Here is a 16,338-nt window from a genome sequence, read left to right as displayed (position 1 = left end):
AGGTCCCATCTGTGTTGCTGCAAATGGCAATATTTCATTCTTTTTTATGACTGAGTAATATTTCATTTTGTGTGTTTGTGTGTGTACATGTCCACACATACTTGTACCACATCTTCTTAAGTCAGTTGTCTGTTGATGGGCACTTGCATTTTTTCCATCTTGCTGCTGTTGCTGCTGCTAAGTCGCGTCAGTCGTGTCCGACTCTGTGCAACCCCATAGACGGCAGCCTAGCAGGCTGCCCCATCCCTGGGATTCTCCAGGCAAGAACACTGGAATGGGCTGCCATTTCCTTCTCCAATGGGTGAAAGTGAAGTCTCTCAGTCCATCTTGGGTATTGTAAATAGTGCTGCTGTGAACATCGGGGTACATGTATCTTTTTAAATTAGAGTTTTTGTCTTCTCAGTATTTATACCCAGGAGTAGAATCACTAGATCACATGTAACTCTAGTTTTAGTTTTTGAAGTAACCATACTGTTTCCCATAGTGTCTGCACCAGTTTACATTCCCAACAAGAGTGTAGGAGGGTTCCCTTTTCTCCACACCCTCTCCAGCATTTGTTATTTTCATACTTTCTGATGATAGCCATTCTGACTGATGTAAAGTGATAACCTCATTGTGGTTTTAATTTGTGTTTCTCTAATAATTAGTGATGTTGAGTATCTTTTCATGTGCCTGTTGATCATCTGTATGTTTTGTTTTTGGAGAGATACCTGTTTAGGTCTTCTGCCCATTTTTTGGTTGTGTTGTTTGGTTTTCTGATATTGAGTTGTAGAAGTTACTGGTATATTTTGGATATTAATCCCTTGTGAATTATATCATTTGCAAATGTTTTCCCCCATTCCCTGTTTCAAAAAAAGACATTTCATTTTGTTGATAAGTTTCCTTTGCTATGTAACAGTTTTTAAGTTTGATTAGGTCTTGTTTAGGGTTTATTTTTGCTTTTATTTTTTTTCCTTGGGAGTCTGATCTTAGATCTATTTTGAGTTAATTTATGTGTATGGTATAAGGTAAGAGACAAATTCTTTTCCGTATGAATATTCAGTTTTTCCAGTAGCACTTGTTGAAAAGACTGTCTGTTCCTCTGCTGTATAGTCTTGGCACCTTGGAAAACCATTTGACCATATATATGAGGGTTTATGGCCCTAGTGGTAAAGAACTCACCTGCCAGTACAGGAGACATAAGAGATGCCAGTTTGATCCTTGGATCTGGAAGATCTTGTGAAGGCGGGCCTGGCAACCCACTTGCCTGGAGAATCCCATGGGCAGAGGAGCCTAGTGGGCTACAGTCCATGGGGTAACAGTCAGACGTGACTGAACCAATTTAGCACACACATGACGATTTATTTCTGGACTCTCTAGTCTGTTCTGTTGGTCTGTGTGTGTTTATGCCAGTACACACTGCTTTGATTACTGTAGCTTTGTAGTAAACTTTGAAATAAGAAAGTGTGACATAGGGGAAAAAAAAAAGAAAGTGTGAGATCTACAGCTTTATCCTTCTTTTCAAGTTTGTTTTGGGAATTTAGGGTCCCTTGAGATGCCCCCCCCCGAAAAAAAATTGAGATTTTGATAGGGATTTCATGAATCTGTGCATTGCTTTGTGTAGAATTGACATCTTACACTGTTGTCTTCCATTCCATGAACGTTTTTGTGTCATGTCTTGCCATTTATTTGTGTCTTCTTTAGCATCTTTGATTAAGTTTTAATATTATAGTTTTCAGTGTGTAAGTCTTTCACTTCCTTGGTTAAGTTTATGCCTCTGTTTTTAAAATTTGTTAGTTTTTGGCTGCACTGGGTCTTTGTTGTAACCCATGGGCTTTTCATTGTTGCATGTGGGCTTTCTCTAGTTGTGGCACGAGGAGCTACTCTTCGTTCCAGTACATGGGTTCTCAATTTGGTGGCTTCTCTTGTTGAGCACGGACTGTAGGGTGGGTGGGCTTCAGTAATTGCAGCACATGGGCTTAGTTGTCCAATGGCGTGTGGGCAGACCTGAGATGAAACCCATGTCACTCGCATTGGCAGGCACATTCCTAACCACTGGACCAACAGGGAAGTCACTACTCCTGTATCTTTGATGCAATTATAAATGGAATGGTTGACTTCTTTTTCAGATTGGTCATTGTATAAAAACACAACTGAGGGAATTCCCTGGTGGTCCAGTAGTTAGGACTCTGTGCTCTCATACCTGGCTGGGGAACTAAGATCCTGCAAGCTGTGTGTTGCAGCCAAAAACAAAAAAAATAACACAGCTGATTTTTGTGGGTTGATTTCATATTGTGCAACTTTTCTGAACTTGTTTATTTGGTTAGTTTTTTTGATGTGGAATTTTCAATATTTTCTACATATAAAATCATGTCATCTACAAACAGTGATACTACTTTTCTTTCCAATTTGGATGCCGTTTATTTCTTTTTCTTGCCTAATTGCTCTCACTAGGACTTCAAGTACTGTATTGAATAGAAGTGGGGAATGTGGACATGTTTCTTCCTGACCTTTGAGGAAAAGCTTTAAGTCTTTCACCATTGAGTATAATGTTACGATTTTTCATTCATGGTCTATATTATTTTGAGGTACTTTTTTTCTCCTAGTTTATTGAGTGTTTATCATGAAAGGTTATTGAACTTTTCAAATATTCTTTCTCCATCAGTTGAGGTGACATGTGAGGTTTTTTTCGCTTTATGCTCTTAATGTGATTTTCATATGCTGAACCATCCTTGCATTCCAGGGATAAATCCCACTCGGTCATAGTGTATAGTTTATTTTAATATGCCATTGAATTCAGCTTGCTAATATTTTGTTGATGATTTTTGTATCATAAGGGATATTGGTCTGTAGTTTTCTTTACTTGTTAGTCTTTGGCTTTGATATCAAAGTCATGCTGGCCTCATAGAATGAGTTAGAATTTGTTCCTCTTCAGTTTTGGGGGGAAGTTTAACTGTTGATACTATTCTCATTCAAGCTCTCTTCCTTACTATTATTGATAACTGAGATGAAGATACCATATAGATGCTGTAGTGATTAATATCATAAACATGAAAACTTTTATTCAATTACAGTAGTGATGGAAGGATTGTAAGTTGAATAAACAAAACTGTATTTGCCCTATCCATGTGACCCTGAAAAGATTGTATTTAGATTATAATGTACAATAATTGTGATAATTTCTCAATCTGTCAATATCTTACATAAATAATAGGAATATAAATAGGAATAAATTTTCTGGTCCAGAATTTAGCACTATGTAAATTCTTAAAAATTATGCATCCTTTGACCCAGCAATTCTATTTATAGAACATTGTGCTAAATATTATAATAATTATATAAATATTGCATATAGAAATTTCTAACTCTGCATAGTAATGAAGTTAGAAACCATCATGTCCAGAAACAGGGACTTGAGTAATAAATTGTAGTATACACATGAGGTATAAAAATATTGGTGTTGAAAGTTTTACAAAATAATATAGCTTGAGTCCATTAATATGCTACTATTTAGGCATAAAAACCCCTCAAACTTAATTTTATCTGCTAACAGTGGTCTGTTTGGGAGTAGTGGTAGTGTTTATTAATGACATTTTTATTTTTACTTCTCCACATATATTTTTAAACAATAAAGGATATTTTATGACAAAAATTTATTATTTTATTAAAGCAAAAGATGTATTTATAAAATGTTTACGTATTTAGTTTTGGCCTTACTGGGTCTTCGTTGCCGCAGGGCTTGTCTCCAGTTGCAGAGAGCTGACGCTGCTTTCACGGTGGTAGTTTCTCTTATCGCAGGCTTTAGTGGTTGCGGCTCCTGGCCTCTGGAGTACAGGCTCAGTAGTTGCGGCGCACAGGCTTAGTATGTGGCATCTTCCCGGATTGGGGGTTGAACCTGTGTCTCTTGCATTGGCAGGCAAATTCTTTACTACTGAGCCACCAGGAAAACCCAGCAAAAGATATTTTTTAAAAATTGAAAATGAAGTTAGAAAGCATAGTTAAATCCCATGACAGAATCAGTATCTAAAAATAATCTTGGTCAGCTAGGATGATGGAGTGCATCCAGTGACAGCTAATCAGAATAGATAAATAGGAGGTAGATAAAGTAAGGAGTCATATTTCTGGGTTTAAAAAGCCAACTATAACCAATATAAAAAGGGTGAGGTGCAGTCTAATAGCCATGTGTGTTGTAAGACTTAAAAGTTGTAATTTACTCTAGCCACTTTCTGAATGTAAGCAGCCAGCTGTTCATTTCCCATTCCATTTCATCTCACACCCGGCTTAGTCTCTTCCAGAGAAATCTCCCATGCTTCCTCACCAAGTGATGTTAAGTCTTGTCACTGTTTTGCCCCATCTGTTCTATTGATTTTTTCTGATTTTGTTCAAGTTGCTGTCTACCTGAATTTCTTTTCCCCTCACTTTCGCATTTTCAAACTTGACCCATACCTCAGAAATCCAGCTGAAGTGCTACCCCTGCTGGAAGTCTGTCTGTCATAGTACAGTCACATTTTACTCAAATTTATTTAATTCTGAGAATTTCTCATGTTGAGAAATTAAAATAAATAAGATTTCTCACTTAATGGCCGAAATTTGAAATAATGCAAATCCTCTTCTATTAAAAGTCACATACAGACAGATTTAACAGTAAGGACCAAGTACCAGATACCATTGATCATTTCTGTGTGAACCACCAACATTCTAAAGTGTGGAGCATTAATCTCACTATTGCTGAAAAACTTTCCCCAGAAGCAGTCATTTTAAATGGGAATTAAATGTTGTCAACTCTTGGGAAGAAGATCAAGTGATGCCCATGATACTACTTGTTGTAAAAGATTAAACCTAATGCTTGGGGGCAGGAGGGGCAGAATTTAAAATACAAGTAAAATAGTTGTAGAATTGTGCATTCTTGAAAGTCTTATAGCAGAATGGTTAAGTGTGGGCTCTGGAATCAGATGACCACAGTTCAAATCCTAAATCCAGCATTTACTACAATGGTGACTTTCAGAAAATAATCTCTCTGTGCTTTTGTTTCCTCATTTTAAAAATCGGCTGATGATAAATCACTTACCTCTTTGGGTTATTGTATTAAATGTTAGTACCATGTGACGCTCTTAGGAGAATACCTAGTGTATAGTATGTGCTCAAAAATATTAACTATGATTATTCTACTGGAAAAGTTAGTCTCAAACCATTTGAGTCTTAAATTGGAATGCATCCCTGCATAAAAAGTGACCATTACGAAAAAAATTTCTCCTTCCAAGGTAGTTTTCAGAGAATAGTCCAGATGCTAACCAACCTGTTTGAAACCATATAGTGAGGAATGTAGATAGAATTGGGATAAGGGGAGATAATCTTTCCTTCTTCCTGTAAATATGATAATGCTTAATAAAGAAAATTTGGAAAGAATTTCAGAAAAACATAAAAATGATACAAAATTGTTTCTAATCCTACTACTGTTGTTCAGTTGCCCAGTTGTGTCTGACTCTTTGCGACCCCATGAACTGCAGCATGCCAGGCCTCCCTGTCCCTCACAATCTCCCGGAGTTTGCCCAAATTCATATTCATTGCATCGGTGATGCCATCCAGCTACCTGTGACACCTGCTTCTCCTTCTGCCCTCAACGTTTCCCAGCACCAGGGACTTTTCCACTGAGTCATCTGTTCGCATCAAATGACCAAAATACTGAAGCTTCAGCATCAGTCCTTCCAGTAGTTCTTCCTAACATTAATATGGCTGAATTCCTTCTAATTTTCCCCCCTGTGCATCAATTTTTTATGTACAAGTAAGTTATGATTATAACACATACACAGAACTGAAGAGTATTTAACCTAGAGAAGTAAACTGTTGTGGCGTTCCAGATGAAGGATGTTCAGAGCCTGGTCTAGGTCACTGGCTATGGAAATAAAGCATAAGATCATTGACAAAGGTATTAACGTTTTTGGCATTGAGTCAATAAACTTTGGAGTGGTGATTTCAGAGATAGTTTTTTTAGCTCTGGCTCCTGAAAAGAGACAGATGGAACATAGGAGGAAGAGCATATTTGCTGGGGAAGATGTTTGTTTTCACCATGTTGAATTTTAGATTTGAATAGGACATCCAGATGGAAATATCTAACAGGCATTTGAGGTATATAGCAAGGCCTTGAGAGATAATCTGCCTGAGATATGAATGAGAACCTCCTGTGAGAATATTTAAAATAAAGATGGTACCTGATCAGGCTAAGTGTACTTAGTTCTTTAAGGGCAGGAATGGAGTCTTCATCTCTGTTACCCTCCACATTATTGCTACATAGTAAACTTTAGTGGAATAAATAAGTTTACTGAAACAAAGAGAAGAGGCCATTAATTTGGTCATTAATTTGGTTTCTGAAGAATGCCAATGAACTTGAGGGAGTCATAATTATCATTTACTGCCCCTTTCTTAGTTTTGTTGGTGTCTAAAATTTAAATTTCTAAAGAGAAATAAAAGACTCCCATTTTTCTTTTCTGATTTTGATGGAATTTTGTTTACATGAGTTACTTAAAAATGTTATTTCAGTTCAGTTCAGTTGCTCAGTCATGTCCAACTCTTTGTGACCCCATGAATCGCAGCACACCAGGCCTCCCTGTCCGTCACCAACTACTGGAGTTCACCGAAACTCATGTGCATCGGATCAGTGATGCCATCCAGCCATCTCATCCTCTGTCGTCCCCTTCTCCTCCTGCCCCCAATTCCTCCCAGCATCAGGGACTTTTCCAATGAATCAGCTCTTCGCATCAGGTGGCCACAGTATTGGAGTTTCAGTTTTAGCATCAGTCCTTCCGGTGAACACCCAGGGCTGATCTCCTTTAGAATGGACTGGTTGGATCTCCTTGCAGTCCAAGGCACTCTTAAGAGTCTTCTCCAACACCACAGTTCAAAAGCATCAATTCTTTGGTGCTCAGCTTTCTTCACAGTCCAACTCTCACATCCATACTTGACCACTGGAAAAACCATAGCCTTGACTAGACGGACCTTTGTTGGCAAAGTAATGTTATTTGGATGGCTGTAATTCTTTCAGTTTAATCTTGGCGTTCTTAAAAACGATGATGGTGAAGAAGATTGTTCCAGTGGTTCTTTCAGTGTCCAGAGTACGCACATAGTGGATATGTTAAGAACGCCTCCGTTGTAAAAAAAATTTTTTAACCATTTTAACTTTTTGTTTTATATTGAAATATAGCCAATTAACAATGTTGTAACAGTTTCAAGTGAACAACAGCAAAGGGACAGCCATTCTCCCGCAAACTCTCCTTTCACCCAGCCTGCCACTTAACAATGATCAGAGTTCCCTGTGCTATATACAGTAGGACCTCACTGGTTATCCATTTTAAATATAGCACTGAAGGACACTTCTTTAATGTGATTAACATATAAGGGGGAATAGATTTAGGAATATAAAAAATATATAAATAAGTATAGGGGAAACTGTAAACGTAAGTACTCCCAGGGTATTGAATCTTGTGTGACTTGGGAGGCTTAATTGGACGTCTGTGTCAGAAGATATTAGATTGGTGGCGGGAGCTTCTGAGTGGGAAGGGGGACTGTGGAAAGAACAGCCTCATCTCTGTTCCCTCCATGCTGCTCTTTGCATACATGAGCCAGCAGTGGGTTAATTTGCACATGTGGTTTCAACTGTCAGATTGTGTTGACTCATTCTGAAAGCTCCAGAATAGGCCCCTGTGTCTTTCCCCCTAGTACCTAGCTCCTTACTGGAATAGGCTATGAAAAAATATATGGCAAATGAATAGAATGATGAATTTATTCAGTAAAATGGTAAATTTATTCAGTAAACATTTAATGAGACTTGAATGTCCTGTGGAGATGGAAGTGAGTGGAGGAGTGTTTGGCCTACTAAGGTTGATAAGATATTATCTGACCTTAAGGAACATAAATTCTGATACTGAATATAAATTTGTAAAGCCTTCTGGTTTTCAGATTAACCAATGCAGAAAATAAGTAATTTTCTGACCTAAAACAGTTTCTTTCTGACATAGATTTTAAGAGATTTGTTAAGAGATGTTATGTGAAATAATCCAAAATCACTGTGGATGGTGACTGCAGTCATGAAACTAAAAGATGCTTGTTCCTTGGAAGAAAAGCAATGACAAACCTAGACAGAGTATTAAAAAACAGAGACATCACTTTAAAAAGCAGAGACGTCACTTTGCTTATAAAGGTCTATATGCTGCTGCTGCTGCTGCTAAGTCACTTCAGTCGTGTCCGACTCTGTGCGACCCCATACACGGCAGCCCAACAGGCTCCCCCATCCCTGGGATTCTCCAGGCAAGAGTACTGGAGTGGGTTGCCATTTCCTTCTCCAATGCATGAAAGTGAAAAGCCAAAGTGAAGTCGCTCAGTCATGCCTGACTCTTAGCGATACCAAGGACTGCAGCCTTCCAGGCTCCTTCGTCCATGGAATTTTCCAGGCAAGATTACTGGAATGTGCCATTGCCTTCTCCGTCAAAGCTTTGATTTTTTTCTAGTAGTCATGTATGGATGTGAGAGTTGAACCATAAAGAAGGCTGAGTGCCAGAGAATTGATGCTTTCGAACTGTGGTGTTGGAGAAGACTCTTGAGAGTCTCTTGGACAGCAAGGAGATCAAACCTGTCAGTCCTAAAGGAAATCAACCCTGAATATTCACTGGAAGGACTGATGCTGAAGCTGAAGCTCCGGTACTTTGGCCGCCTGATGTAAAGAGCTGATTCATTCAAAAAGACCCCAATGCTGGGAAAGAATGAGGGCAGGAAGAGAAGGAGGCGACAGAGGATGAGATAGTTGGATGTCATCACCAATTCAATGGACATGAGCTTGAGCAAACTCCAAGAGATAGTGAAGGACGGGGAAGCCTGCAGTTCATGGGTTTGCAAAGAGTCAGACATGACTTAGTGACTGAACAGCAAGTGTGAAATCTTATTTATGTAACTAATAAGCACACAATTCTGCATTCCTTCTCTTCGCTCATTTAGCTAGAAAGGATTATTATGGGATCAGTTTTTATGATCCTGTTATCATTCAGTTTTTTTCTTATTTTATTAAAGTTTGGGATTTGATTAGATGGGGACATAATGCTCTTCTGAAAATGTAGGAGTCCACTTCTCTAAAGTAACTGTGGTAAAGCAGCAAGATACTTAACTGAATGGATGTACTGAAATATTAGGTTGGTGCAAAAGTAATTGTGGTTTTGTATTGTTGAACTTTGCTGTTTGAAGTTGTAATGTATTCTTAATGTGGTTATGTTATACATCATTTTCATGCACTTTTCTCACTTTATGGGTTTTGCTAATGACTTCTTGCTTGCTATATATTTTATATTTGTTTTAGACTGTGGAAATGATGTTAGACAAAAAGCAGATTAGAGCAATTTTCTTGTTCGAGTTTAAAATGGGTTGTAAAGCAGCAGAGACAACTCAACATCAACCACACATTTGGCCCAGGAACCCCTCATGTACACACAGTGCAGTTGTGGTTCAAGAAGTCTTGCAGAGGAGACAAGAGCCTTGAAGATGAGGGGCATAGTGGCCGACCGTCAGAAACTGTTCAGTCTCTCAGTCGTGTCTGACTCTTTTGCAACCCCATGGACTGCACCGTGCCTGGATTCCCTGTCCTTCACTTTCTCTTGAAGTTGACAGTGCCCAATGGAGAGGATCATCAAAGCCGATCCTCTTACAACTACATGCAAAGTTGCCGAAGAACTCAACTCTCCCATTCTACGGTTGTTTGGCATTTGAAGCAAATTGTAAAAAGCTCAGTTAGTGGGTGTTTGACTGCAAAAAAAAAAAAATCGTCTTTTTGAAGTGTTGTCTTCTATTATTCTGCACAACAACAATGAACGTTTCTTTTTTAAAAAAAAATTTTTTATTTCATTTGTTTATTTGGCTGTGCCGGGTCTTAGTTGCAGAACATGGGATCTTCAGTGTGGCCTGTGGGTTCTAGCTCCCTGACCAGGGCTTGAACCAAGACCTCCTGCTTTGAGAGCACGGAGTCTTAGCCACCAGGGAAGTCCCCAGTGAACCATTTCTTGATTGGACAGTGATGTGCAACAAAAGGTGAATTTTTTATTACAGCTGGTGATGACCAGCTCAGTGGTTGGACTGAGAAGAAGCTCCAAAACTCTTCCCAAAGCCAAACTTGCACCAAAAAAGGTCATGGTCTCTGATGGCCCGATCCACTACACCTTTCTGAATCCCAGCAAAACCATTATATGTGGGAAGTGTGCTCAGCAAATCTAGGAGATTCACCCAAAACTGCAATGCCTGCAGGCGGCATTGGTCAATAGAATGGGCCCAATTCTTCTCCAGGACAATGCTCGACCACACGTACACAACAAATGCTTCAAAAGTTGAATGAATTGGTCTATGAAGTTTTGCTTTTTCCATGTGACCTCTCGCCAACTGACTACCACTTGTTCAAGCATTTCAACAACTTTTTGCAGGGAAAATGCTTCCACAATCAGCAGGAGGCAGAAAATGTTTTCCAAGAGTCTGTCAAATCCCCAGGCACGGATTTTTATGCTACAGGATTAAACAGACTTACTTCTTGTTGGCAAAAATGCATTGATTGTAATGGTTCCTATTTTGATTAATGAAGATGTGTTTGAGCCTAGCTATAATGATTTAAAATTCACAGTGCGAAACCACAATTACTTTTCTTACCAACTTAATAGCTTAAGTATCTTGATCATTCAAGTATGCAATAATCAGAACATTCAGTGTGTAAGTTAGTTCAGTTCAGTCGCTCAGTCATGTCTAACTCGTCGCAACCCCATGAATCGCAGCACGCCAGGCCTGGCTGTCCATCACCAACTTCCGGAGTTCACTCAGACTCACGTCCATCGAGTCCGTGATGCCATCCAGCCATCTCATCCTCTGTCCTCCCCTTCTCCTCCTGCCCCCAATCCCTCCCAGCATCAGAGTCTTTTCCAGTGAGTCAACTCTTCGCATGAGGTGGCCAAAGTACTGGAGTTTCAGCTTTAGCATCATTCCTTCCAAAGAAATCCCAGGGTTGATCTCCTTCAGAATGGACTGGTTGGATCTCCTTGCAGTCCAAGGGACCCTCAAGAGTCTCCTCCAACACCACAGTTCAAAAGCATCAGTTCTTCGGCGTTCAGCCTTCTTCACAGTCCGGCTCTCATATCCATACATGACCACTGGAAAAACCATAGCCTTGACTAGGCGGACCTTAGTCGGCAAAGTAATGTCTCTGCTTTTGAATATGCTATCTAGATTGGTCATAACTTTTCTTCCAAGGAGTAAGCGTCTTTTAATTTCATGGCTACAGTCACCATCTGCAGTGATTTTGGAGCTCAAAAAAATAAAGTCTGACACTGTTTCCACTGTTTCCCCATCTATTTCCCATGAAGTGATGGGACTGGATGCCATTATCTTCGTTTTCTGAATGTTGAGCTTTAAGCCAACTTTTTCACTCTCCACTTTCACTTTCATCAAGGGGCTTTTTAGTTCCTCTTCACTTTCTGCGATAAGGGTGGTGTCATCTGCATATCTGAGGTGATTGATATTTCTCCCGGCACTCTTGATTCCAGCTTGTTGCTTCTTCTAGTCCAGCGTTTCTCATGATGTACTCCTCATATAAGTTAAATAAGCAGGGTGACAATATACAGCCTTGACGTACTCCTTTTCCTATTTGGAACCAGTCTGTTGTTCCATGTCCAGTTCTAACTGTTGCTTCCTGACCTGCATACAGATTTCTCAAGAGGCAGGTCAGGTGGTCTGGTATTCCCATCTCTTTCAGAATTGTCCACAGTTTATTGTGATCCACACAGTCAAAGGCTTTGGCATAGTCAATAAAGCAGAAATAGATGTTTTTCTGGAACTCTCTTGCTTTTTCCATGATCCAGCGGATGTTGGCAATTTGATCTCTGGTTCCTCTGCCCTTTCTAAAACCAGCTTGAACATCAGGAAGTTCACGGTTCACGTATTGCTGAAGCCTGGCTTGGAGAATTTTGAGCATTACTTTACTAGCATGTGAGATGAGTGCAATTGTGGGGTAGTTTGAGCATTCTTTTGCATTGCCTTTCTTTGGGGTTGAAATGAAAACTGACCTTTTTCCAGTCCTGTGGCCACTGCTCGAGATTTCCAAATTTGCTGGCATATTGAGTGCAGCACTTTCACAGCATCATCTTTCACGATTTGAAATAGCTCAAATGGAATTCCATCACCTCCACTAGCTTTGTTCATAGTGATGCTTTCTAAGGCCCACTTGACTTCACATTCCAGGATGTCTGGCTCTAGATGGGTGATCACACCATCATGATTATCTGGGTCGTGAAGATCTTTTTTGTACAGTTCTCCTGTGTATTCTTGCCACCTCTTCTTAATGTCTTCTGCTTCTGTTAGGTCCATACCATTTCTGTCCTTTATCGAGCCCATCTTTTCATGAAATGTTCCCTTGGTATCTCTAATTTTCTTGAAGGGATCTCTAGTCTTTCCCATTTTGTTCTTTTCCTCTATTTCTTTGCACTGATCGCTGAAGAAGGCTTTCTTATCTCTTCTTGCTGTTCTTTGGAACTCTGCATTCAGATGCTTATATCTTTCCTTTTCTCCTTTGTTTTTTGCTTCTCTTCTTTTCACAGCTATTTGTAAGGCCTCCTCAGACAGCCATTTTGCTTTTTTGCATTTCTTTTCCATGGGGATGGTCTTGATCCCTATCTCCTGTACAATGTCACGAACCTCATTCTGTAGTTCATCAGGCACTCTATCTATCAGATCTAGGCCCTTAAATCTATTTCTCACTTCCACTGTATAATCATAAGGTCTTTGATTTAGGTCACACCTGAATGGTCTAGTGGTTTTCCCTACTTTCTTCAATTTGAGTCTGAATTTGGTAATAAGGAGTTCATGATTTGAGCCACAGTCAGCTCCTGGTCTTGTTTTTGTTGACTGTGTAGAGCTTCTCCATCTTTGGCTGCAAAGAATATAATCAATCTGATTTCGGTGTTGACCATCTGGTGATGTCCATGTGTAGAGTCTTCTCTTGTGTTGTTGGAAGAGGGTGTTTGCTATGACCAGTGCATTTTCTTGGCAAAACTCTATTAGTCTTTGCCCTGCTTCATTCCGCTTTCTGGGGCCAAATGTGCCTGTTACTCCAGGTGTTTCTTGACTTCCTACTTTTGCATTCCAGTCCCCTATAATGAAAAGGACATCTCTTTTGGGTGTTAGTTCTAAAAGGTCCTGTAGGTCTTCACAAAACCGTTCAATTTCAGTTTCTTCAGCATTTTTGGTTGGGGCATAGACTTGGATAACTGTGATATTGAATGGTTTGCCTTGGAGACGAACAGAGATCATTCTGTCATTTTTGAGATTGCATCCAAGTACTGCATTTCGGACTCTTTTGTTGACCATGATGGCTACTCCATTTCTTCTGAGAGATTCCTGCCCACAGTAGTAGATATAATGGTCATCTGAGTTAAATTCACCCATTCCAGTCCATTTTAGTTTGCTGATTCCTAGAATGTCGATGTTCACCCTTGCCATCTCTTGTTTGACCACTTCCAATTTGCCTTGATTCATGGACCTGACATTCCAGATTCCTATACAGCATCGGACCTTGCTTCTATTACCAGTCACATCCACACCTGGGTATTGTTTTTGCTTTGGCTCCATCCCTTCATTCTTTCTAGTTTTATTTCTCCACTGATCTCCAGTAGCATATTGAGCACCTACTGACCTGGGGAGTTCCTCTTTCAGTATCCTATCATTTTGCCTTTTCATACTGTTCATGGGGTTCTCAAGGCAAGAATACTGAAGTGGTTTGCCATCCCCTTCTCCAGTGGACCACATTGTGTCAGAACTCTCCACCATGACCTGCCCGTCTTGGGTAGCCCCACGGGCATGGCTTAGTTTCTTTGAGTTAGACAAGGCTGTGGTCCTAGTGTGATTAGATTGACTAGTTTCCTGTGAGTATGGTTTCAGTGTGTCTGCCCTCTGATGCCCTCTTGCAACACCTACCTTCTTACTTGGGTTTCTCTTACCTTGGGCGGGGGGCATCTCTTCACGGCTGCTCCAGCACAGCACAGCCGCTGCTCCTTACCTTGGATGAAGGGTGTCTCCTCACCACCGCCCTTCCTGACCTTCAACGTGGGATGGCTCCTCTAGGCCCTCCTGCACCCGCGCAGCCACCACTCCTTGGACGTGGGGTTGCTCCTCCCGGCCGCCGCCCCTGACCTCCAACGCAGGGTAGCTCCTCCTGGCCATTCCTGCGCCGTTGCAGCCTGGCACTCTCGGCCGCTGCCCGTGACCTCGGGTGTGGGGTAACTCCTCTTGGCCACCACCCTTCGGGCATGGGGTCCTCCCAGCTTCTGCCCTTGACCTCGGATGTGGGGTAGCTCCTCTCGGCCACAGGCTTTTATTAAAGTATATGATTTAACAGTTTATCATTCATTTCCCTGTTTTTTTTTTCTTCAATAATCAAGACAGTTCTTAATTATCAGAACTGATACAAGGACTGTTATTGTGAAAACTACAGGAAAAAACTACAGAAAATCAGTGGAATCCTGCAATACCACCAAGCTATTTGTAGTTTGCTAGGCGGAAGGATCAGAATATAGGAAGTTAGGAATCCTTGAAGAGATTATTACTGAAGTAGCCTTAACTGCCTAGCTACCCAGTCAGGATGTGTGTTCTAGGGGGTGAGAAACTTGCATAATTCAAGTCTTAACCTGTTAATTAAGCATGTATCAGTTAAGCATAAGCAAAACCTATTCAGTTGTTAGAGGAAAGAAGTATATTGCTAGAAGGGAGAGCAACTTTGTGGAACCTAGAGAGACTCCAAACAAGAACTTAGCCTATTTTCCACACTGTCCAAAGAGAATAAAAGCCAGCTTTCCATTGTGATTTGAACATGTAATTTTTCAGGCCTTATTGTGGTTCTGGTTTTCCTTTGTTTTAGATTTTTAATTCACCAGAAAACCTATTATATCAAAATATGGGGAATGAGGTACTCTAGGTGTTAATATGACTGTCCCCTTTGTAAACAAATAAACTGGCATCTGGCATTGTTGTTCGGTCGCTAAGTCGTGTCTGGCTTTTTGCAGCTGCAAGACCTGCAGCACGCCAGGCTTCCCTGTCTTTCACTATCTCCCAGAGTTTGCTCAAACTCCTCTCCATTGAATCAGTGATGCCAACCAACCATCTCATCCTCTGTCACCCCCTGCTCCTCCTGCCCTGAGTCTTTCCAGCATCAGGGTCTTTTCTAATGAGCCGGCTCTTTGCATCAGGGGGCCAAAGTACTGGAGCTTCAGCTTCAGCATCAGTCCTTCCAATGAATATTCAGGGTTGATTTCCTTTAGGATTGAATGGTTTACCTCCCTTACTGTCCAGAGGACTCTCGAGGGTCTTCTCCAGCACGACAGTTTGAAAGCATTATTTCTTTGGCGCTCGGGCTTCTTTGTGGTCCAGCTCTCATATCCCTACATGACTCTTGGAATAACCATAGCTTTGACTATAGGACCTTTGTAGGCAGTGATGTCTCTGCTTTTTAATATGCTGTCTAGGTTTGTCATAGCTCTTTTTTTGAGGAGGAAGCGTCTTTTAATTTTGTGGCTACTGTCACTGTCCGCAGTGATTTTGGAGCATCTGGCATGTGTGTTAGTTTTTGGAATAACTTCATAAAATATAACCACACTAAGTCGCTCCAGTCATGTCTGACTCTGTGCAACCCCAGAGACGGCAGCCCATCAGGCTCTCCCGTCCCTGGGACTCTTCAGGCAAGAGCACTGGAGTCGGTTGCCATTTCCTTCTCCAATGCATGAAAGTGAAAAGTGAAAGTGAAGTTGCTCAGTCGTGTCTGACTCAGCGACCCCATGGACTGCAGCCCACCAAGCTCCTCCGTCCATGGGATTCTCCAGGCAAGAGTACTGGAGTGGGGTGCCATTGCCTTTTCTGAAATACAACCATAACCTTTTATAAATTGGTAAGTGTAAATTAAGCCTAATCAGTTCTGTGTGGGGAAAAAAGAGTAAAGAGCTAAGGGCCACACACAGCAATGTCTTTTGTATAAGGCAGGAATCATAATCTTGTATAACCAGTGTCTTGGTACATGGTTGGTGCTCAATTTAGTGTTGTATTAATGAAACTAATTACTAAATTTCAGAGATGATAACTCCAGACCTCTGTTGAGAACAACTATCGGCATTTTATGGCTCTATTCGTAGATTTATTCTCATGTCAAAAGAGCAGTTCTGCCTATTCTTTAATTCAACAGAAATAATTCATTAAGTGATGAAAATAGAATTCTCTCCACAGACTAGTGCCAAATAAAAGGTGTATGCATCTGTTAGAAAAAAGGGAAGGGGTAGTGCATTTGAGAACAAAGATAGTCTTGTT

General features: G+C 40.6%; 1 protein-coding gene across 1 annotated transcript in view; it reads left to right on the top strand.

Annotated features, from left to right (window-relative positions):
* Window positions 1-16,338, top strand: part of RLF (RLF zinc finger) — an 84,752-nt gene that overhangs the window by 18,546 nt on the left and 49,868 nt on the right. The window lies entirely within an intron of this gene.

This window comes from Capricornis sumatraensis, chromosome 2 (assembly GCF_032405125.1).
Source record: "Capricornis sumatraensis isolate serow.1 chromosome 2, serow.2, whole genome shotgun sequence".
Lineage (NCBI taxonomy): Eukaryota > Metazoa > Chordata > Mammalia > Artiodactyla > Bovidae > Capricornis > Capricornis sumatraensis.
The sequence above is the reverse complement of the archived record's forward strand: the minus strand, read 5'-3'. Positions and strand labels throughout refer to the sequence as shown.